General features: G+C 37.1%; 1 protein-coding gene across 7 annotated transcripts in view; it reads left to right on the top strand.

The window, feature by feature from the left end:
• The window catches only part of MPP7 (MAGUK p55 scaffold protein 7), a 181159-nt gene that overhangs the window by 2782 nt on the left and 154636 nt on the right, over positions 1 to 23741 (top strand). For 3 of the 7 annotated variants that reach the window (XR_010883523.1, XM_067291837.1, XM_067291836.1), the window contains exons 2-4: positions 1367 to 1450; positions 2266 to 2341; positions 11409 to 11497. The gene's annotated coding sequence lies outside the window, so the exon portion shown is untranslated. The other 4 variants (XM_067291839.1, XM_067291840.1, XM_067291841.1 and 1 more) reach the window with 4 other exon arrangements.

Here is a 23741-nt window from a genome sequence, read left to right as displayed (position 1 = left end):
CTGTTTACAAAAAGTCTATTAGTTGTCTTTAGAGTATCTCTTTTTAAAAAGTTGTGGCAGTGAATTCAGCAAGTTTTACTAGCTAGAGCTAGATGTGTTATGTGTAGGAGTCATGAAAACTTCCCACACAATTATGCTAATACAGCCTAATTCTAACCTACAGTGTATATATTTTTTCTGTCTCCTGGAAAGTTTTCTTCCTAGTTGCTCCCATTTCTTCTGCATTAATGAAAATGCTAACTAACTTGTTCTTTCCTAATTTTAATTTTATAAATATAATGATTCATTTATAGTTGTTTCCGATGTAACATAGGCATTTGCATTATGAGCGATATCACACTTCATCTAAGATTTGCCTCGCCCTCTATTACTGAAGTACAGATGTAGGGAGCAGGCATTACTTAACATATTTCAAGTGACTTTTACAATGCAGCATCCCTGACATCCCGTGGCAGATAAAACCGCTAGCTCTATCCCATGTCATGTTGGTTGCATGGCAGGTCTGAGAACAGCTCTGACTCTGTGCACTTGTGTAGTTTACAGGGCCCTTTGGACAATTAATGTTAGGCATTCGGTAAAGTTATAGTTGTCCTTGGAAACCACTTGATAAGCAAAGTAATGATAGAAACAGTTCTTTGACATGCTCTTTACTTCAGCTAGCAGCCTTGCACATAGGGGAAAAACAGCAGAGAGCAAAAATAGCTCATGTCTAAAGATGCTCGAAACTTTACTTTGATCTTCTTGAAGTGTATCTATATTGTATGTATCTATATGTTTAGCTACCAAACAACACAACTTAAATTTTTCCCTCTCTGGGAGGATAACAAATTCCATGCTTTCCTGAGTGATGGCATTCAGCAGACTAGTTTTGGGGACTCCAAGTTTTGTCCTGAAACTGGTTAGGGGTCTTCATTGTGATTCCCTTATGAATCTCCTATGGAATGGACTGCATCTCCCAGTTGTTGGCTCTAGAGAAAAGATGAGTTGCTAATGTAAAAGTATTTAGGTATCTTCAGTCTCTTGGGATCACATCTTATTTTTGTGGCCAACCTCTTGCTTTTGTTGCCTTTCTCTTTAGCTCTGAAAGCTAATGTGTTTTTTTACATGTTAAATATGATCCCAATATTGTAGTGTTAGTAACTTGCATAAAATCACAGGTCAAAAATCCAGTCTACATAGAGTTGGACAGTGCCTTCCTAAAGGATATAATAGAAGAAACAGTCTAATAAATTGCCAAGGTTAATTCTAAATTAGTCCACAAGAACAAAACTTAATTTTTAACCCCATGCAGTATAGTCAGTGATGTAATAATTCTATCCTGCAATGAGGAGTTCCTGAAATAAACTAGTTACATTTACATTTGCAGTGACATCAGTGTTTAAAGGTAATCAGGAAAGCAATCAACACTGGAGAAGTTGGAAGTTGTCATGTGCAGAGGGCTGAAGATGAGGTGAGATACGAACGCTGAAAGAATAACCATGACTTGACCTTTTCGACTCTGTTTTGACTGTTACATGCTTGCAGTACATGTAACAGGGTTGCCTTGGTGCTGTTCCCAGAGTGCATTCTGTCCTCTTACTCCATTTCTGACCCTGCGGTCTATTGCCAATGGCAGATAACAGGTCTTTTAAGTTAAAGAATAGACAGTGCGTAATGCCAGGTGGAATGTTAAAAAAGACATCTGCAAAATGTCGGTGTGCTCAGCTAGGAGTGGTTTTGAGGCTATTGGTGACTTTCCAAAGCAGAATGATTAACTATAATGAAGCAAAGGAAGAAACATCTTTTCTACCAGGCTGAAATCAAAAGTGCTTTAAGGATTTTTTTTTAGTATGGGTTTTACATGTAATGAGAAGCTTTCACATGACTATTTGGACCAAAGTCTGCATCTTGTTCACATATAAAACATGGTTATACATACAAGAAGTTTTATGGAGTTTTATCTTTATAAAGACAAAACTGACCTATACCAAATTTAGCAGTCATTATTTTGGTTAATTATGACTTTAAGACCCATTTGTTTAAGACAGGCATGAAGTCAGAACAAACTTGCAAACTGAAATTTCTTCCCACCCCACACCCCAAGTAAGTCTCTCTTTCTGACTTTTCTTATTTTTGCAGGAATTCAAAGAAGAAAGATTGCTGCTGTGTTAACTACATTAAATTTATGCTCTTTATATTTAGTATAAAAACATAAATACTAAGTATTTCAAACTCTGAACAGAGCAGATGTCATAATACTATTAGCCTTTCTTATGTTTCCTTCAGGTTTGATAGATTCTCAGCTCCACAATCTGGAAAATGGATATCTTAAGTCCATGTTGAAGTACAGACAGTCAATCAGGTAGGATTACCTTATGATTACTTTCTTGCCTACAGTTTTCTGATACTGGACTAGTGTTGTCATCTGCTTTTCTGAAGTCCTGAACAGCATCTGGATTTGTATGAGAGCCCAAGAATAATTTTATATTATGCTTAGTATTTACTGAATAAAGCTGTGAAACACTGTTATTCCAAAATGTGGTTTAAGTATTTTTCTTAATTTTGTACTCTTTTGTTGTCTGATAAAGACAGCCACTGTTTTTTAAGAGTCCAGAATAATTAAATTTTCTCGTGTTACTTCATTATATATAATGGTATAAATTTTGGGAAAATGGGAAAACATATTGCTAATACAGCCAACTGTAATAATGATGACTGACTACGAAATAAATTGTACTAAAATTACTTATAAATTTAAGAATAGAGTCCAACTGCTTCAGAGCTACTAATTATGTCTCAGAATTTGGAAATGCCTACATCCATTTATGTAGGGAGCATAGAAAAATCTTTATTGCATTCATAATGTATTGTTTGGTGGACTGAGCTTGGCTTTAGAAAATGAAGCTGTTCCAGAAGGAACAACGTAGTTTCATATATGAAATGTAGAACTGCTGTTTCATGGATAACATGGCATGAACACTAAGGAAATGGGCTTGACTTTGTTAGTTATAAACAAAGGAGAGCAGAATATAAATATTTCACAAAGTACATGTGGCCAAGTCAGAAGCAGCAATTGGCAGATGGAAAGGTTTGGGGTTTTTCTCTCTCTTTTTTTTTTTTTTTTTAAATCAGCTGAACTTGCAGGTTCAGCTGATAGAAAACGTTTTTGTCACAGTCCAGAAGAGTTGCAAGAGAGCTGATCTAATAAAACAGTCTTAAATTACTTCAGAAGTTTAACAGACATAGTAATAAAGGTTTTCAATGGTTTAACAAATACACTGATAGAGGTTTTCAATGAATAGCTGTTCATGAGCAGTTAATTATTGTAGTCTGGGTCATTTGGAAAGCTGTGAACACAGTCAACTTCTGTATTATGGTTGCATTGTAAGTGAAATGTGCGTGTGAAGGGGGGAAGCTGAAGCTGAATCTTCTTGAGACTAACAGTGCTGGAGAAGTGACTGAGACAAGCTGCTGAGTGAGCAGTTTGCTCTCTTTTTAAAAGTACCGAAGGTGAATGGAGGTTGAAGTTTACCAAGTATGTGAAATTTCTACTCTTGTAGGTCATATCTAAAATGCTTACTCCTCCCTTATGCTCTCCCTCCCTGCTCACCCTCCGGCCAGCCCAAGGTGCAGTTACTGCTGCTCCCGCTATGGCAAACAGCAGCTCTTTGTTAGCAGCATTATCTGCAGCCCGCCCTCACTTCATCGCTATTCTCTCTCGCCATCTGTAGTTCCTAGGAACCCTGAAAGGAGCCTTTTGCTTAATCTCTGAAGTTCTCTGATTCAATAACCCCTAGTTATCTCCAGTACGTGTGTAGGAAACCTGTTACTTCTGTCAAGTTAACCTCAGTTCTAGGGCTTACTGTCATATGGGGAAAAGGAACATCCCACCTGTAACACAGAGCTGAAGTAGGTTCCTTATTCAAAGTTTGGTTACTTTTCCAAAGGTTTCCTCTAACATTTCTAGTTTTGATGCTGTTATGAGATACTTGTTCTTCTGTTGACAGGTAAGAAACTGAGTTTTGACTGACTGTGAGTGAAAACAACTGGCAAAAGGCCCCGCAAGCGCTATAGCCCGGCAAATCCGGAACTGCACTGCTACAGCTGCAGTGTGGGGCTCCCTGCTTTGAAAGCTTGTTTCATGTTTGAAACATGATACAAATAGTGATTTAGACCACCTTCCAGCAGCCATGAGCAGTTTGAGCAAGGGCATCAAAATGGCAAACAAACTTCAGGGGATAAAACTTTGAATGTCAATGCTTTGAAGTAAATGCTGAGTGGTGCATTTGGTCGGTCATCTGACTTCTGTGAGAGTCATGTGTCAGGGCTGTGAGACCAGAACAGGTCAGGCGAGACAAGCCTGTTGCTACTCAGGGAAGGCTATCCAGCTTCAAGAAATCTTGATGTTTAAAAAAGAAAGGAAAAGTAAATTGCAGTAGCTGAGTAGTGAGGCTAAGATAAAGTCAGCCATCAGGCAAACAAATTCTTAGAGCTTAGGGAAGATGTGTGTTATCCTTTGCTAGTTGTAGCCATGGCTCTAGACAAATGTGGAAAGTGAAAATTACTGTTATTTCCCTCTCTTTGTTTTTGCTGAAATATAACCACTTTTAGTGTATGGTGTGCATGCTAGCAACAACCAGACCGAAGGAGAAACTGTGGCTGAAAATAGCAAATTTCAGCACTGCAACAACTGAGGAAAATGTCTTACTGGGCAACTAGATCTGGAAATTTCTGCTATGCATGCCATGAAGGAAAGGATTGGCAAGACAGTAACTGGAGGAAACAGGAATCAAAGAAGTAGCTTGACAATGGGAGAAGAATTGAAAATTCCATTGTACCAACTGCAAACAGCTTTTGTTTCCTAGTGCTAGAAAGTTTTCATAGCTTCTATGTACTGTATTCAATATGATTTATTTTTTTAATTCCTGATTTCATGATAGATTGCATTTATTCCTTAATAAAGACTACTTAGATTCATTCTCACTGGAGCTTTTTACTGAACTTGTCCATAAAGATAAATAAAGATTGTTAAATACCTTTACTTCAACAGGAAAAAACTGGTGGGGGTGGGTGGGAACAGAAGGGTATTAGAAACCAATATGGAAATTCAAGTACAAGGAGGAATCTGTTGCTGGTATGGTTAAGGAGAAAGAGTCCAAATATTTTAGGTGCAGAAGGATATTGTAACGGAGTTGTAGGACTACTTTTTATTCAGATATCTAGGGGAAAAAAAAGGGGGGGGGCAGAGGTAACCAATATATATTTGTCTTTTAGAAAGAAACAGACCACCACTTTCCATACAGCTCAGGAGACTTAAGTGATACCTGTTAGGAAAGATTTGCAGACTCGGTAGCCTTTCCTCCTATGTGGACCTTGGTCATATAATCATTTAATATGCCTTAGAATGCTAAGGAAACTTCATAAACCTTGCAAAATGCTTATTTTCTTTTCATATTTAGAAAAGGTGTGAGGCAAATCATTACTGGTGGGTTAGCATCACCTCAACTAACTGGAAAAATCAGAGAGAAACATAACGATCAGTATCTGTAATTTGAAGACAGGTAGTCTCAAACTTAAACCCAGTAGCTCTGTACCAATGGTTAGCTTCTGATTCAGCCAAACAAATGCAGTAATAGCATGTTTTGTTTTGTTTTTTTCCCCCCTGCACAATATGATGAAAGGCAGACAACATCTGTAACACATCAAACATTTATTTCTATAAATTTGCTATGTAGGTGGACAAACATAATCAATGATGACAGTTGAGCAAATGCCATGTTGTTAATAGTGAATTTGCATTTTACTCCTCAGACTTTCAGTTTTATCAAACTTTTTTAATGAGTCGCAGCTAGTGGTTTGGGCTTCCTATGGGTGATGGCAATTAAATTTGAAAGAAAGCGGGAGGTATTCTGGTTGCTTTATTCAAGTACTGAACTTGCCACTCTGCATGCCATTAGATGATTTCAGGGTGTTAAATGCCCCAACTTAATAAGCCCCTTATTCTGTCTTCTTTAATGCTTTCATCTAGCTTGGATATAGCATTAATATTTAAAATACATGTATCTGTTAGTTCAGTAGACACATCCATTACTTATTGAAGTACTGCAGTTTATTAACATAAACCTGCTGTCATCACAGGTAAAAGTCTCCAGAATAACATACAGTGCCAGCAGGTGCTTTGTATATTTTCACAAGTTGGTCAATTGGAATGTTGGTATTTCTTTAGAAATAAAAAAAAATACTGATTTATGAATGCAGTATCTTCAGATTCCTGAAAGGAAAGCATACCATGCACATTAATATTGTCTAATGCTAGTCTAAGACTAAAAAATTTAACTTAGGGCAGACTACAGGAATAGGAAAGTACCCATTTAAGTAATTGGACATTCTATTGGTGCTCAGTACGTTTCATATGAAAAATTCCCAGACTGCCAGGGCAGTTACATGTGCTAATTGAGATTTCTTGTATTTGCCCACATTGTAAAGATCTAAATAGTAAATGAAGTTATCCCCAGACAGTTGCTCAGAATGCAGATCTCACCTTATTATTATTATTGTATTTTGTATTTGAAGCTAAATATTTGTTGGGCCTGTTTGGGAGCTGTTACAGTTCCTCATCCTTGGGATGTGAAAATGAGTGTACTTCTTCCAGTATCTGCGCAGGATGTGGTTGGAGCTTGTGGTGTCTGTCTGCAGGATTCCAGCATGCTTCTGCTGCTATTGGCTCCCAGTCTACTAGGAAGATGCCCTCTCTGAGGAGGCTGGATGTATTTGTCCCTTTCCTTGCAGGCACCTCCTCTTAATTTGCTGGCTGGTCAAATAAAAATGCTGATTTTCCTTTTCTTTAGGTGTGGAATTGAGAGGGCAATAAGGAAAGAGCTAAACTTTCCTTTTGTGCCCTCCAATTAGTGCTGGCCATGCCATGTATATGCTACTCCATCATATATGAATTTAAAATATACCATTACCTTCTTCCTCTTTCCAAGAGAGTTTGTTTTTGATTCTGACCTAACAAATGTTAATGCCTCACTGTTGTTGCTGCCTTTGTCTTCTGGGTAACGAAAATTATGTCTTCTTCCTCTGCATCTCTTTTGCTGGCTTCAAAAAAATAAACAGATCTCTAACAAGTTCTCAGGACACTTCTTAGAGACTTTGTATGTAACATGATGCTATTCTGAATTAGCAGGCAATGACATGATGTTTTATTCTCCAAAACTCCTTCTTGAGTAGTATGGTATCCTCCCACTTGAATAAAGAGATGGGTGTTGATATGGGCATTCATGACAGACACATTTGATAGTCTTGCTTCCCCAATGGAGAGGTGAGAAAATGCCACTGCCAGAGTGAAAGCCTCATGTCTGGTTACCCTTTGCCATGTGTTGTGCTGCTCTTCCAGTGGTTTACTTTCTTTGGATATAGGCAGTAATGGAAAAGGTAATGAATGGCCAGGCTGGCTTGGACTTCACCTTACAGTAGTTTCTGGCTTGATGCTGAGATCTTGTCTCCATGCAGCTCAACCAAGCTGTATTCTAATGGTCAAAATCAGGCAGATTTCTTTCTCTATTGCTTATGTCTCATCAGAGTGTCACTGATTTGACATTTTGTCGTGGGAGTCTTCAGCTTATGACTTGGCATGTGATTGTACGAGCTGCGAGAACGACCCATGTAGGTCTGTGAACTTGGAATTAAATATAAATGAAGAAGGGAAAAATAAACTTGCTAATAAAAACTATAAGTTTCTGTGACTTACTTTATCAGCCTGAGACTTGGGATAAACAACTACACTTGAAATCCATCATTTGTTTACATGAATCACCCCAGGCATGTTTCAAAGTAAATATTTCAAAAAGGGACAATGATATACTAAAAAAAAAAAAAAACTTGCCACTTTAGACACAGGATTCCTTTGCTGTAGTTGAACTGGCATAGAGAAATCATTCAGGCTGTCTGGAAACTGGCCAGGAGTAAGCATGGGATAGCAATAAGAATGTCTGGTAGGGAATTCTGTAGATTGTCTGTGGGGGCAGCTTTGAAGAAGCAGAAGAGAGAAAGTGAGTGCTTTTGAGATGGTATTCTTACTGTCTAGATGTCTTCAGAGCGCTATGAATTAGTTTTGTATAGACAGCTTTTCCTATTGCATGCTTTGCAGTGCTTACATGTTTTTGAAGAATTCAATTTGCCTGTTTTTTAATGTTTATCTTAAGGTAAAGACTTTTGTGGTATAAAATATTCTTTCTCGCTTTATTCCAGTTTAACGTAAGTTTTCGCAGAAGTGACTTGTACTTCAAACAATCTGTGAACTTGCAGTTTTATAATATTTAGAGGAATTAAAACTCCTGGCTCAAGTAGGTTTCATCCTGCATTGTAGCTATTATTGGGTCAGACTGCTGAATGTCAAAATTTAAATGTCAGAATGCATAAATATTCTACTGTTGTAGTTTTGTCGCTTGTTATGTAATCCTATAGCTAAATAGTTAAAACAGTATGAACTGTGTAGATCTGAACTTTGTCTTACTAGTATCTGATATATCCTTTTCTGTATGTGATAGAAATATAGTTAAGTTGGGATCAGTAGTCCCACTTCCTGGTACTAGAGAGATCAGCTCATGGATTAAGAGGAAACTGTTACCTAGGCCAAGGAGCATAAATCCATTTGTCACTTTCAGAAGAAAAATGATCGGAGGTGGAGCTGCAGGAAGGATTTGAAAGTAGTCATTTGAGCTTTGCATCTGTTGCTAAGGACCAGCTTGCTGAGATTAGTAGGGTAGGTCAAGTAAAATATGCCCTTTTATGCTTAGTAGACCTAGTGAGGAGTCCTTGGTAGTATCTTCTTTCAGAATACTTTTTTTAAACTTCTCTGAATTATACAGTCATATGTCTGGAATAAACTTTAAATCAGGTCTCCAGGCTCTTGTAGTGAATAAAAATGTATGCTATTTTGATGACGAGTTTAAAAAAGCAATGATATTCTAGTATAAGCAGACATACTAAAATGGTATGAGAATGCTGTGCTGTGATATAAACTAACTCAAAATAGATTGTAATGCTGTCTTGCAGCTACCATGTTCTTTGCTTCACTAAGACAATAAGCCTAAGAAAATACAGTTTGAGATTATTTTAACTTACTGCTCAGGTACAGATTTTATTCTTGTTCTGCAAAACTTTTCTATGTACCTAGACACAATGATTTAGCCAGGGATAGGGAGAGGGGAAGTCAACTGTGAAGAGGATTTTGCCTTTGAATTATAAAATTCAAGTGAAATTGTGTGCTAATTAAGAAAAAATTCTGTTCTGTAGGTCTCCTGCTGAGAATGTAAGAGTAAGAGACTCTCTTCAGAAGTGACCAATGGAGGATATTTAGGAAAAGAGAATAAAAAATTGCTGAAAAGCAGCTTTTGTCCTGTTATAGCAGTCTGGCTGTTGATAATGACTGATGTAAAAACTTTGTCTCAGAAAGGCTGTATCTGGGCATTCTGTTCAGTAGCCACCAAAGAACCTGTTCCTCAAATGTGCCTTAAGTACTTCCTTGAACCATTTGGTTTTGACTTTTGCAACTTCACCAGGTATCATATAGAGAAATATTTCCTATAGTTTGCTCTTGTATCTGCTGCCAGCTAACTTCATTCAGTGCCCCTAGCTTGTGTTTTATTAGAAATAGTGAGCAGTTGTGTTTGGTTTGCCTTCTGTGTGTGATTCCTGTGTGATGGTATAAATCTCTCTCATACTGTCCCCTCTTCTACTATTCACTCAGTTGTTGCTTTTCAACAGGTAGCATTTAGAAGGAGAACAGTAGAAGAGATGATGTGTGAGTGACTTTGTGAGTAAGCAGATGGAGTTTATCAGCCAAAAATATTTTGCAATTTGTCTTCAATCTCAAATAGATGGTAGTAATAAAGCAAAGATATGAAGACCCCCATGGCAAGGCCTGTAACTGATAGGCTAAAACACGGTCTCCAAGCTTGAAAGACTTGCAGGTGGAGGAAATATCCTCTTTAGAACAACTAGTATACTTCATTGTGTACATATATAGATCTGAAAGACTGCTCTTCCAGCTATACGGCTTAGTGTGATAGAATATATTATCTCTATGGAGGTATCTTGTCTTACTAGTTGTCTTAGACCATCATGGTTGCAGCAGTTTTCTTGGTTAATCTTCTCTTTATCTTGGCTAATTTGCCCACTTGGTTAAGTGGCAAAAGTGACTATTTGAAGCTTTCAATAGTAAAGCAGTTGACAGCTAGTTTTTAATCATCATGTTTGAGCTGAACATAGTTATGACTGTAGCGAATAAAGGCACTGTTGAATGTTTTGGGTGTAATATTGTTTCAGGTAAGATGATCTGCTGCATGCATACAGTATGCCAGGGATGCAAATGATAGTCCTGCTTAGTTGCATGAAGATCAAATAAGCTGAGCTCTTTCAGATTCGGGAGTGGGTACAGATTGAGAGGTCTGCTTTGTGCATCTCTTCTTTGCAGTGGGAGCAAATTTCTACTATGAAATTATGAAAAATGAGATTGTAAATCAGAGAGAATTTTTGAAAAGATACTCTAAGGTTTTTTTCATGGCAAAGTCTGTGTTCTGCTGTGATTTTAATACCCATTTCTGCTTTCTCTGGTATAAATATTTTTTGGTATTGACTGACAAATAGTTATATCTTAGAGTTGTATCAGAATTATGTTATTTGTTTGAATGTGGAACAGGAAAGGACGTCTGTGTTCAAGTTTATGTTCATGTACTTGCAGGCTTTATGTAATACAGTCATAGACGTGTGAAGCTCTGTCTTAAAAGCAGTTGAGCTTTTTTCCTCCACTCTTTCAGTTAGAAGCCTGTTGCAAAAAGTTGTCCTAAACATGAGGGACCTTCTTGTAATATTTAGCCTAAATTTATTCATCATCAGTTGGTAATAACCAGTCCTTGTGCCAAGATTGTCCTTTTAAATAGTTCTTCTTCTTCTTTGATAATTATCTCTGTGTGTTTATATACAGCCCTTGCTTTTTATTCAGCTTTATTTTTGCTAGGCTAAGCCAACTTCTTGTAGTCTCCCTTCAGGTCTGTTATTGAAATGTGGAGCAAAATGAAGGTATGGGTACTCTGGCTTTTCGGCTTTCACATAGCAGGTTTTTCCAGTTCCTTGGGAAGGGTGTGTCTTATTCTTTGTACTGTTGCTGATAAAAGTAGGGAATAGCAGCTTCCTTGTTATTGCAGTGTACTAATAGAAACATGAAGATAGAAAATTTTGTATTTTAAAATTTATTCTCTGGGCATTGCCTTAGAGTGGAGAAAGAGAAGTTCAAACAGTAGGGACTCAGTGTATATACTCTAATTTAGGAATGCAGACAATCCTATGAGACTGTTTAATGCAGGCAGATGTTTGATTGCCTCAAGAGTGTGAGTTTCACTTGGGATTTTTTTTGTTTTTTTCCTCAGGCTGTGTTCAGATCAGTATTCTGTGGCTGATCTGTGCCCAAATTCTTTGTGCATTTTTAATGAGTTACTGCAAAAATCTGTGATCAAAGGTAAGTCAGCCCTATTACATAAGAACCGAAAACTGGAATTATATTTAAATATTTTTCTGACTAATATTTATTAGACACTTGATACTTTTAAGGCTTTTGATAAATTGAAGTGCTGTGTGTAGATTTATATTCTTAAGATATTAATGAAAGATGTAAAATGAGGATACATTTTGCAGGATTTAACTATGTAAAAAATTAAAAAATGAATTTGAAAAAGCTTCAGTATGAAAACCTGACCTGCCATCCTCCCACTGATAATCTTGAACACTGATATGTTGGCAAACATAAAACAAACAATTAACACCGTTTAAAATGCTGTGGAATGGTTTATATCCCAGGTTGAACAAAGAACTTAAGCCTTATAATATTCAACACTGCAGCTCATAATGATTAGGCCCCTGGCTAAGAAAGTATGGAGTAAGGCACCTAAGGGCCATGTGCTGGTGAGATTTAGATTTTTCAGATGGGATTTGAAACCATTAAAGTGGAGTGCTAGTTCAATGAAGCCGGTCAGTAACAAACAAAGGTGTACTTTAAACATTCATGTAACACTTATATTAATTGGGAATTAAATTCTGAACCACTTTCTGCAGTTTTCTTTGGAGAAGGTGCCTGTGATACCTACCTTTTATATACTAGATTAGCAGTTAATTAGTTTATTTGTCCAAGAAGTTAGTGGCCTTGATTCTATGTCCCTCTCAACCTGAGGGAGCTCAAGCCTGCCTTTTCCTATCCTTACAAGAGTGCTGTCACTCAGTCTTTCATGCTTAGATAAATGACCTAACCACTAGGCTGCAGATTCAGACATTTTGCTGCCTTGAATCCGTGAACTTGCATTGCTGGCTGCATATTGTCAACTTCCACAGGAAGGATGGGGCAGTCCTGTGCAAAGTACCCTATAGCCTGGTGATTTTGGTGTTCCTTGGGAAGGTGTATTCAATCCTTCTCTTTCTATTCCATTGCACTTGAAGGTTGAGTAGACCTGAACAACACCTGAACATTTTAAATGTTACTCGATACAGGAAAACAAAAAGGAATTCATCAGCTATTTTGATTTAAAAAAAAAAAGTTTTCTTTATGGCAGGCTGTAATGGGAGACCCAACTATGAAGCTACTTCCAAAGTTAAAGGAGTATTTGTTTTCCTTTTCTGTTCCTAAGTGGTGGCATAATACTTTTGTGAAAAATTCATTCTCTCTGCAAATAAAGAAAGCAAGATTACAGAAGAGGAGAGATCTTAGAAGGGACTAACCTCGCTGGGAAACTTACTGGTTGTTGAACTTCCAAACTTCCAAAGCACTGACTTCCAAAAATGAGCTTGTTAGGCCTGTTTCCACGTATATGTTTCTCCACATCACTGTCTGTCTGTGTGATAACCTTCAAAAGTTGTGCTGCCATCTGGGCAGAGTTGTAAAAGAATGAAATTTAGTCAACTTTGGTTCTTAATGTCTTAAATGTTAACTTATCTTGAAAATGATAAAAACTGTGAACAATTTTATTCAGTAAAACCATGCAAATAATCTTGTTAACTATTGTTAACTGTGATCCACTAAATCTTACAGACTTCTCAGTGTGAAACATGTTCCTTTTTCGTAATATGTGAATGAATTCTTTAGATATACTATTCCTGCATGCTATGAAACAAGTATTGTGATGTGAGCAAAATATGCCTTGGCTTTCTGTGACATGAAGCGTGCACGTAAAGGTGATTGAATCATCCTTTCTTATTGGAAAAAAGATGGTGTGTCACCTCTTAAATGGTTCATATGGGTCAGGTGATAACAGAAGGACATAAATTGAAAGAGGCAGAATACATGGGTTTGATATGTGCCAAAATTATTAAAAATTTTGCAGCTCTGAGAGAGAGTGGCATCTGTTCAGTTAACCTGATTCTTAGAATCAGTATATTTAGTATGCTACAATAGGATGTATTCATTTCTCCTGTTAATGGCAGTGTATAAAGGAAATACAGTATGATGATGGAAAATATTTTGAACACCAGTGTGCTTGTGCCCTTGTGAGGCTGGCTCTGAAGTTGAAGAAAAATGTGTGTGTGGAGGGCCATTGTGTGATTGTTTTTTGTACCACATATTGTCTAGAGTGTGAAGTAAGTGCAGTCCATACATCTGACTTGCAAGACTACTTACCTTAAAATGGTTTAGTTTTCATAGTTGGCACAGTTCACTGCAAGGAGCACATGTTCAGTATCTTAGATACCTCAACACATTAGCTTCTGCCAGTTTTCACTCGTGTTTCCAAATGTAATATTATGCGTATGTCCTATCCTTTCTTTGGCACTGAACTCTAACAGCACCTGTTAATGTTAAGGGTGAATGAAGTTACTGTAATGTTGAGGATAAAGAGGTCTGGTGAAAGAAAATTGGATTTGAGGTTTGGTTTCCTGCTTAATTAAATATTTCAAGTGGAGGTGTTCTACTTCAGTTTTGTTTAGAAATCAAAAAGCATTATTAAAATGTTAACACTTGCCATTTTACTAAAATCTTCTTCCATGCGCTGATGTTTACTGATACTCAGTTCAAGCCCTCGTAAGTAATAACCTGAAATAAATTGGGATGTCACCGTTTCACTGGGAGATGAGTGCTTTTTTTGGCAGCTTGTAATTCCTCTGTATGCTGACTGATTCTCTTTTGCATTTAGATCAGCATTTACAGAGTTTTGTGGCTCATTGGTATTCTTCTTCAGTTTGACAGCTGAAGGAGAGCAGCCATAAGTATGAATGTTAGGTTAAGGCTTACACTGCATGGTCAACAATCAGTTGTTCCACTACTGTACAGTAGAAAAGTAAAGCAAGGACTTCTTGCTGCTTCAGCCAGTGAACGTTACTGAGTTTACTGCTTTGGGGCAGTACTGAAACAGCTAAAAGCAGTGAACATCTCTATTCTGTAAAGGTTATTGCTATGAGTAATGTAAGGTAATTTGATATGTATGCATAATTGTTTTCTGTCCAACATCCTAGCCGTCTTTTCAGAATATAGTTTCAAAGTGCTTTCTCTGAGATCTAAGAAAATCTGGAAGAAACTTCTGTTCTGGACAATTAAAATGTATAGAGCTAAAAAGCAACTGGATTTCTCTGAAGAGAAAATATGAAGAGAAAAAGATAAAGAACCGTAATTGTCTAAGCACTGCTCCATATCTAATAGGAAGAAAGAGGTGGCGATTGAAGGGGGTGATGATAGTACCCTTATTGGGTGTAGGCAAGGAAATTACTGGGAAGAAGAATCCTCTGTGTTGCTGCTCATAAAAAGTGTGGAAGGGGAAATGAACAGTGTGCAACCCTTTGATGGAAAAGGAACAGTAGCTGGTTGTCAAGGACCAAGAACTCCAAAGAGATCATAAAGGAGTTGGGCAGTGTTTGCCTGGCACTGAGAAATTTAACAGGACAGATTTTCAAATAGTAAAAATGTGGAGGGAGCTGTCTGGGAAGAATTGAAACATTGGGAAAGAGCTGATTGTGTTCCTTAATATGACAGTTCCAATACCTTCATTTCTTAATAATCATACTGAAAATCACTTGAAGCTGTCAGAAAAGGATTAGGAGAATCAATGATTTTAGTTGAAGGACACTGTTTTAGAAGTTCTTGTGGATGTGTGTTGCTTTCATTGAAATTAATGGAGTAGGGGAAACCTGTCCCAAATTTCATTTGACAGTACAAGTACCCTTCTTGTCTCCATAGAAAAGAAGGCTTACTTCAGTTTATGAATTCCTTGTGCCTGGTATGCTGTTCAAATGTCAGTCCTGACTTATAAGCTACAGAGGTATCCTCCCAGTAAATCATTAACTGAAAGTAACACAGCACTAGGATTTTTTGGAAAATTGAAATGGGTCATTATAAACAGATATTATTTTAAGGTTATTTTAGAGGGAAGTCTTCCTCTTCCTATTTTTTCAGTTGTTCAGCCACTAGAGACATAGAAAATAACTATATTAGATTAGTCGATCTGGTGGGGTACAGAAAGAGTAAGAAGGTAATGCATTCTAATTTAATCTGAGGGAAGGAAGTAGAAAGCCTTGCTTTCTATTAGCCTTTCTGTTGAGTTCAGTGAAAAGCCAAAAAGGAACATTAATAATCTTATTTTATTAAATCTTGTGCACAAAAATCAATTTGATTTAGAAAGTCTGGATGATTTATGCCCTATTTTCCTTGATCACCACCAACACTTGCACCTTTTTCTATAGATTCTGGATGCAGATTGTGGAAATAGATTTGCTCAAGACCACTTTTGCTGCATTTCCATCTTGCTTAAAATTAATTTTTCTAATGCACAGTCAGTAATCAAAACTATGATTATGTCAGTTACAAAAACATGCAAGTAAATTTTCATTGCCTGCAATGTATGAACATGAATTGCAAAGTTTTAAAATAATTCTATTATTGGTCAAATTTCAATGGAAAGTGAATTTTAAGAATATTTTCTGTTTAATACATTTTATCTCTTTTATGTAAGATGTATTCTTATCTGTGTAGGAAACAATGAAATGGAAATGTCATCTGGGTTCTGAAGAGACCCACTGAGTATGAGAAAAAGATATATATTGTTTTCTATCATTTATATGAGACTAAGTGACTTATTAGTTTTCAAATAAATTACTGGAAACTGTTAACTTATAGTTGTTAAAAAGCATGTTACTTGTTTTCTTGAATAATATAACTCATGCCGTAATTTTGTCACTGTTTCTGAAATTCCTCCTATATCCGTTCTTGATTTGCTGTGAATGATGCCATTATTCTGTCTCTGACTTGAGCTGTAAACAGGAAGATGTTTTCCACATTCAGCATCGTGTCAAGGCTATATTTAAGTCTTAGTCATTTCAAATCCCATAATAATAGCTATAAGATATACTTCTTCTTACGCATCTGAATACTGAAAATATTTTGGATCCCATAATCTCATTTGTCCATTATTGTAGCATTCATCTCTCTTCTCGTAATACATGGCACCCAGTCATGCTTATCTCTGCAACATAATTCTGCTGCAAAGATTTTCCTAGGCTGTTGCTTTGACCATGCCGTTCTCTCTTCTTCTGCAAGATTCCTCTCTTTTCTTGCAATATATACAGGTACCTGACCTCCCTTTGAAGTCTTTTCATTGTTTGTTCCTATTCTGCCTGTCATTAAACTCACTATTGATATGTTGTGGACCAGCTCCAATCAGCCCTTAATGCCTGCCTTTAAATCTTCACCTGAATATTTTCAAGCTTTCTCTCATGCTGCCCTGAGGGCAATGCTCCTGAAAAATAAGTAAAATGAGATAGTCCTTCTTAAAACTTTTTTCCCTTTCTACATGTAAAAAACTTGAGGAGGGCAAGGCAGCTGGTGTTCGGAGACCAGAAGGCAGGCGTGATTCTGATTAACAGCAGTGTGCACATGTTGCGCAGTGGAGTACTGAGAGATGATCTCTGCATCTTCCCGGAGCATCTGTTTTGTATGGCAGTCCCCAAAGCATCTTGCATAGGTGGATGGTTGCTCTATAAGCACACTGAGAGTACATGGGTATTTTGAATTGCAAGTAATGTTGCACAGTAATTTTTAGGGTAGGTACCTTAATTTGGCAGTTCCAGTTAAAACTGTCTTTCAAAGGTGAGCAGAACATCGTTTGTTCTGGAGTGCCTGTTCACTCTGTGCCTGAAGTTTAATCTTTATCACAGGTAAAACTCTGAAGGAGCTATCTTAAAACTGCTGACCAAATGCACAGGTTTTTTTACAGTATGTCTATTCAGTATTCTATCCGAACCATGCCCAGTCCATAGTCAAGGGATCTGCAGTCACAGCCTGCACTGTTTTAGTTACAGGTGCTAAATGATTAAGAATCTGAATGTTTTCTTAGGCAGAAAATAATTAGCTGAGCAATACAATTCCCAAATCTAAATTAAACTGCTGTTTTCAAATAGTCTGATTGGTCAGGTGTGGAGAAAATAAGTGAAAGTACCATCTTACTAGAAAGGAAAGTTATATAAGGTCCAAGAAACATAGCATGAACCTCAATGAGGAATTTTCCAATCTATTTTCTGTTATGTAAGTAATTAGCTGATACTTAATTCTTTTTTTAGTGTGCATAAACTTATATCAATGTACAGAGGAACTGGTCACAAATTTAATGTAGGTAAATGTGTAGGACAGATGAAAGAAGTTGTTTCTAGAGAAAGGTGAAAAAGTCACATTTCTGTGCCTCTATAAATACACTTGCAATGATGAGACATTCCAGTTCAACCCAAAAAACGGATACAAGTGCATATGCAGACTGTTTTTTGCATCATGATGTCAGTGTATTAATAGAATTCAAAGCAAACAAGGCAAACTTAATTTGCTAAGTTCCAGTGAATAGTTGTATTCAACTTCGTATTAAGTAATTGCATACAGCATTCTTCGCTTTAATGAGCACTCTTCAGAATAATCCTTTCTCTCTTGTTTTTCTCTCTTTTCATTAGACATTTACTGTCTTAAATGTGTTTCTTAGTACCTTCATCAATATTGTATTTATTTCTAGATCAATTAAGATGTGTTTGTAATCTGTAACTTTTTGTAATGACTAGCTTAAGGACGTGTTGAATTTGGAGGACTTCATTATGTGATGGAGAGCTATGTTTTTTGTGTATGTGCTTATTAACATGTTTTTTGCTCAAAGGGAAAAACGTTCTTCAGCAGAAACACCTTACAGAATGTATCAAATGGTAACTGTACTGTTTCAGGTTACTTAGAAAGATACTAGGTTGGTCAAAGCTTCATTTGTTTCCAAATAACAATTTGCTTGATATGAAATGAATAAAAAGTACTCTAGAAAGATGGCTTGTCATAATAAATGATCTTGGATGTTGCCATCTAGAGTGTTCACAAGCTGTAGGTGAAGCTCTGACATTGTTTGCTCTATTAGACAGGAGACATGGCAGGGAAAACACAACTTCTACATCTGTGTTTAAACATTATATCAAAATATTATTTTGTTATATGTTTATTTCACAGCTGATGACTGATTGTGACAACTTGAATGTTATTATTCACATGATGGAGCTGTGCTTATAGTGATTACTTTCATATGTAGGTTGGAGTTATTGCTTTTGGCACAATTATATCACTTCTCATCTTGTTGTAAATGGTTTTGTTTCACTTTTGTGTAGGATATGCATAGGAGAATTTTGTGTAAACACATGTGTATTTGGCTTTCCAAACACTGATTTCATTTAACTTACGTTAACATCAAAGCATATTTTTGAATTGCACTATGAAAAAGGGTGGAGAATGTAAATTTTACCTCCTTTTGCTGTTTCTACAATAAGAAATAGCTTTGTTCTAAAAAAAAATGGAAGAATTAGGGACCAGGAGGAGTAACTGCAGTAGAGTGATGAGGTTGTGGATTCTTTTCTTTTCCCAGTCAAGACAGACAAATGAGATGCAGCATCGTGTAATCAAAACTGGAGCATGTGTCCCTGTTCTCTCACCCGGTGCAAGTCATATGATGCAAAGTGTGTTGAATTTTGTGACCTGTGTTTTTTGTAGGGGCAGGGTTGGGCCCTGATTCGTACTTACTTGCTGGAGTGCTGGGAGGTTCCCAGGCTTCTGTATAGAGAGAAAGGTACAGGGAAAAATCCACACGCTGTTTCTAAAATCTGATGCAAAATAGTGTTCTCCACCCCGTTTTTGTGAATGCTGGAACATTTGCTTCTTTTCTGAGACTGACTGAACTTTCCTGGGGTATTTAGTCAGTGTAAATGAAATGAAAATTCCTCTACTTCCTGTCTGTCTGTCTGTCTATCTGTCTGTCTCTCAAATAGGATGCAGTAGGTTTAGAAGAGAGCCGTAATAGGGAACATGAGAGATGGAATGGCTTCCCTGTTAAAAAAAAAAAAAAAAAAAAGAGTAAATAAACTGATTCTTGTTTGGAAAAGAGGTGTTTGAAGGAAGACACAAAAGAGAATTATAAATGGTGGGAGGAAATTAACAGGAAATTATTTATTCACTATTTCTTAGAACTTGGGGGCACTGAACAAAATGGTTGGGGAACAAGTTTCAAACAGAAAGAAGTGCTTTACACGTGGCATGAGTTTTAGAATTTACTTTCACAAGTTATTGTGAAGAGTAAAGACTAAAAATGGGCTTAACAAGGAATTTGACAAATCTGCGGCTATTACATGTGATAGTCCAGGGTCAGTCTTTGTCTCAGATAGATGCTGCGGTGCTTGTTGCTGGAAGTTGTGGCACAATGGGTAGCAAATAGGTTTTCCTTGCTTTATTGTTAATGTGTCTTAAGTGTTTTCCCCTGGCATTAGACATCCTACTCTTGAAGATAGGATTCTGGACTAGCTGGACCTTTAGTCTGACTAAGTATTAAAGGTCTGTGGGTTTTTTTAATTATTGTTTTTATGTACATATGTGAAGTAGGCAGGAGAGCAGGAAAGTAGTGTCAAGCCTTTACTAGCAGTGGAAGAACGTGGGTTAGCGTTCTGGGTCATCAAACAGTTTTTAGAGTGCCAATATCTTTATTTTATGTTGAGGACACAAAGCTAGCTTTCAGGTTGTGAGCATGTGATTCACAGACAGATCAGAAAACAGCAAAACACAACAGCAGAGTAGTGATAGCATTGAAAATACATTCTGGGTTGATAGAAGCAGGTGGCCTAAAATAAGTTCTAAATGTCTTCAAACTTATATTAAATTAGAAGTCAAATACCTTCCTAGGTATTTTACTTCTCTTAACCTCCTATTCCATAAAGTCATCACAAGAAAGTCTTGTAAGAGCAATTCAGATCAGGAACATTTTTACAGCTGAGTATGGTTTAACATGAAACAGGCCTGTCTTAACTCTGGGTACTGATTTTTCCTAATGAAACCTAGGAGGTGGCACTATACACACAGGGTAGTTAAGAGGTTTTGGTTAGCCTTCCTCCTTTACACATCCAGTGTTGTGGATTTGAACTGGCCAGTTCTGAGGAAAGGCTCTTACCTGTTGTTTCACTAGTCATGTTTCAGGCGTGTTGGCGGCTACTGAGCGCTGCCTCAACTGACGGTGTGGGCGTTTTACATTCGCTACAATAGTATTTAGAATATTTCTTGTTATAAGTAGATCTCATTTCTTCAGGACAATTATACCACTACTGATTTGTGACAAATGAACTTTTGAATGACATCTGAGTGTTTTCATACAGTCAAATACAACTGTGCAGGTGAAAACATTTGGAAAGTGTGGAGGAGTGTGGTGCAGTGAATGGGTAAGGTGCACCTTCTGAGGTCTGTGCAGCCTAACATTTTGTCGTGCTTCTATAAACCATTAAAAACTTTTTATGTAATTACTTGAATTACATGAAATACATAAAGACTGGGACAGCTGTTTCTAGGATACTAAAGAAAATTGTAGTCTCCAAAATACTGGAATGCTCCTACGTATTAAAGACAAACCAAGCCAAGGAGTTTTTTTAATGCTTAACATAAAAGAGGGAAGGAAAAAGCAAGAGTACAGAGAGACCTTTTAAATAATGAGTAATTTGATCTATTTTAGACAGGTGATTGTTCAGTGTGAAAAGAATATCTCTTTTTGAGGGTACTTGAGACTGTCCTACAACAAAGCATGGTGTTGACAGAAAATCCAGGGTTTTTTTGAGTAGCCTATCCTCAATGCAATGTAGGAATCCTTTTTGCAGCTGGATTGTGAACATCCTGTTTTTGCAGAGGGGTTGGCTTACTGGGGTGATAGTTGATTCAGAATAATTCAGCCATGAACACTGGATTCAGTTCTGCTTGCATTCTGCTGTGTCTTCAGATTGAAATAAAAAAAATGCAGTGGAGTATATGAATAAGTTCAAAGAAGCAGCAGAAAGCAAAAAGGCTTGTAGTGATTCTGTTTGTGTCAGATATTTTCTGGAGATTGGCAAATATAATTATTTTTTCTTGGGCAAAATGGCAAGAGATTTGTACATTTTCATCATGATTTTAGAGAACGTAGTCATTCGATCCATCCTAAAAAGAAAAAGAAAAAACAGGGAGAAAGGAAAAAAAGCAATATACAATAGTAATACAATTATTTTAGGAATTTTTTGTGAGTGGATTTATAAAGTTCTCTATCCCATGTTTATATAGGTGGTCTGATCCCATCTTTGGATGATCTGATCTCTCTACTTACAAAACTAGAAATATTGCTTATTTTTTCATTGTTCACTTTGAAAACATTTCCAGAAGGTGGATAATTTCCCTCTTCTCAGAGAGGCTGACAAATTTTTTTTACTTCACATGAGCAAATGAGTGGGAACCAAAGTGTTTTCATGTGCATGTTTAAAGCCAGGAGTGAACAAGTATCTTTCCTTTTTACAGAATCCAGAGTTCTGCTGTCAGTTATTTGTATTTGGAAACTTTGCTGTGCGAACTTTTTGGGGTTTCCTCAAAGTTTTTCAATTTGTGTAACAATTTCAATTTTGTAACAATTGAAATTAACAGTGCAACAATTTCAGGAGACAGAATGCTAGGCTGGATGGATAGAAAGTCAGACCAAGTCATGGCTATGTCACTCCAGTAAACTCTGATAATATTAATTATATTAAAGTCAGCTATTTGATGTTTAGATCATGTGAACTTGCTGAGCACCTTGAGCCATTTTGGTCATCAGAAGGTATGTGGTAGGATATTCCAAAAGCACTTAAACCAAGACACTTTGTCGTTTTACTTCTTTAAAGTTTCTGCTGTGAATTCACATCCTGTGATATGAAGGGGATTACAGTAGGATTGTTCAAGGAAGGCTCAGCTTCTTAGTATTAGTTTTAAATAATGCGTAATTTGTTACAAGATTCCTTTTTTTGAATTAAATAGCTTTTGAAATAATAGTGTAGAGCTCTGAAATACATGCAGGTTCTTAATATTTTCTTGCATGGTATTTCCTTCGATGTGTAAATCCAGTGTTGCTCCCTCAGGACATCATTAACTTGTTTGTGTATTTGGATTAACTAACTTGGCTTCCTCCCAGTGCCCTACTACAGATTAATAGGACAGCAAGTTTCACCTTGCTTTTTTGGTCCTTTCATAACTTTACATGTGAACTTTCTTTTTACTGGTTGTTCATGACTTCTTTTTCTGATATGGTCTTTTAAAGGAGACATGCAATTTTTTGAAAGTTGGGAGAACACTGTACTAACAAGTAAGACGGCACATTTACAGCATATAAACAAACCTGGATACAGTTCTTCATCTGCCTCTTCCCCTGCCTCCAGTGTTAAACTGATTTGTGTAGTCTCTGTTCATCTTTTTGATTGTTGAGCTGACTAGTCCTACAGAAAATTGGAAATAAAGAGAAGAGACCGTTTTTTCCTGTAAGTTTCAATTTGCAAGATTCACCTTTTCAGTACAAGGAGAGCAGTGCAGAATAACAGATGTGTTCTAAACAAGTTTTGGAATATCTGTGTATAGTTTAGCAGCAGCCCAGGGAAATTTTGTCTTTTTATGTTTCAGATTGCGCTGTATTTCCATTCTTTCTGCTAAGCTAGTTTCGTGTTCATAGCCTGCCAAATATCAATGAACTTAGAAGGTCTTTAAGGATATACAGCAGAGCCGGTAATGCCGGTTTTCCTGCTGTGAAAGTGTAGTGCCCCCTTGCCACTGCAAGGTGGTGGCAGTGGCAAATAGCTGCTGTTGTTGGTTATTGGGGTATGTTTTGGGGGATGATGAGGGAGGGAGAATGATTGCTTATGACTGTTAAATGTGGGCTTGGATGCGGGGTAACTTCAATATTAACATCTGCCGAGCGACAGGACGCGAGGCAACGGGCACAAACTGAAACACAGACACTTCCATCTGAACATGAGAAAATACTTTTTCACTGTGAGGGTGACAGAGCACTGGAACAGGTTGCCCAGAGAGGTTGTGGAGTCTCCTTCTCTGGAGATATTCAAAACGCGCCTGGATGCAATCCTGTGCAATGTGCTCTAGGTGACCCTGCTTGAGCAGGGGGGTTGGACTAGATGATCTCCAGAGGTCCCTTCCAACCTCAACCATTCTGTGATTCTGTGATCTCCTAACTTGTATGCTTCATTTTGTCACTTTAATCTTATATAGTTACTGTTACTTAAAGTAGAGGTGTAATAGTGTATTTATTAAACATTTGCCTGGCATTCATAATGGTAGGTATAAGGCTAAACCTATACCTAGCTGTTTTAACACCAAATCTTTAAGAAATATTTCAGCACTCTATTGCTTAGGTTGTAAATACAATGATCAGAATGAGACAGACAATCCCCTAGATAAATAGAGA

Source organism: Apteryx mantelli, chromosome 2 (genome assembly GCF_036417845.1).
Source record: "Apteryx mantelli isolate bAptMan1 chromosome 2, bAptMan1.hap1, whole genome shotgun sequence".
Lineage (NCBI taxonomy): Eukaryota > Metazoa > Chordata > Aves > Apterygiformes > Apterygidae > Apteryx > Apteryx mantelli.
This window is presented reverse-complemented; position numbering and strand designations above follow the sequence as displayed.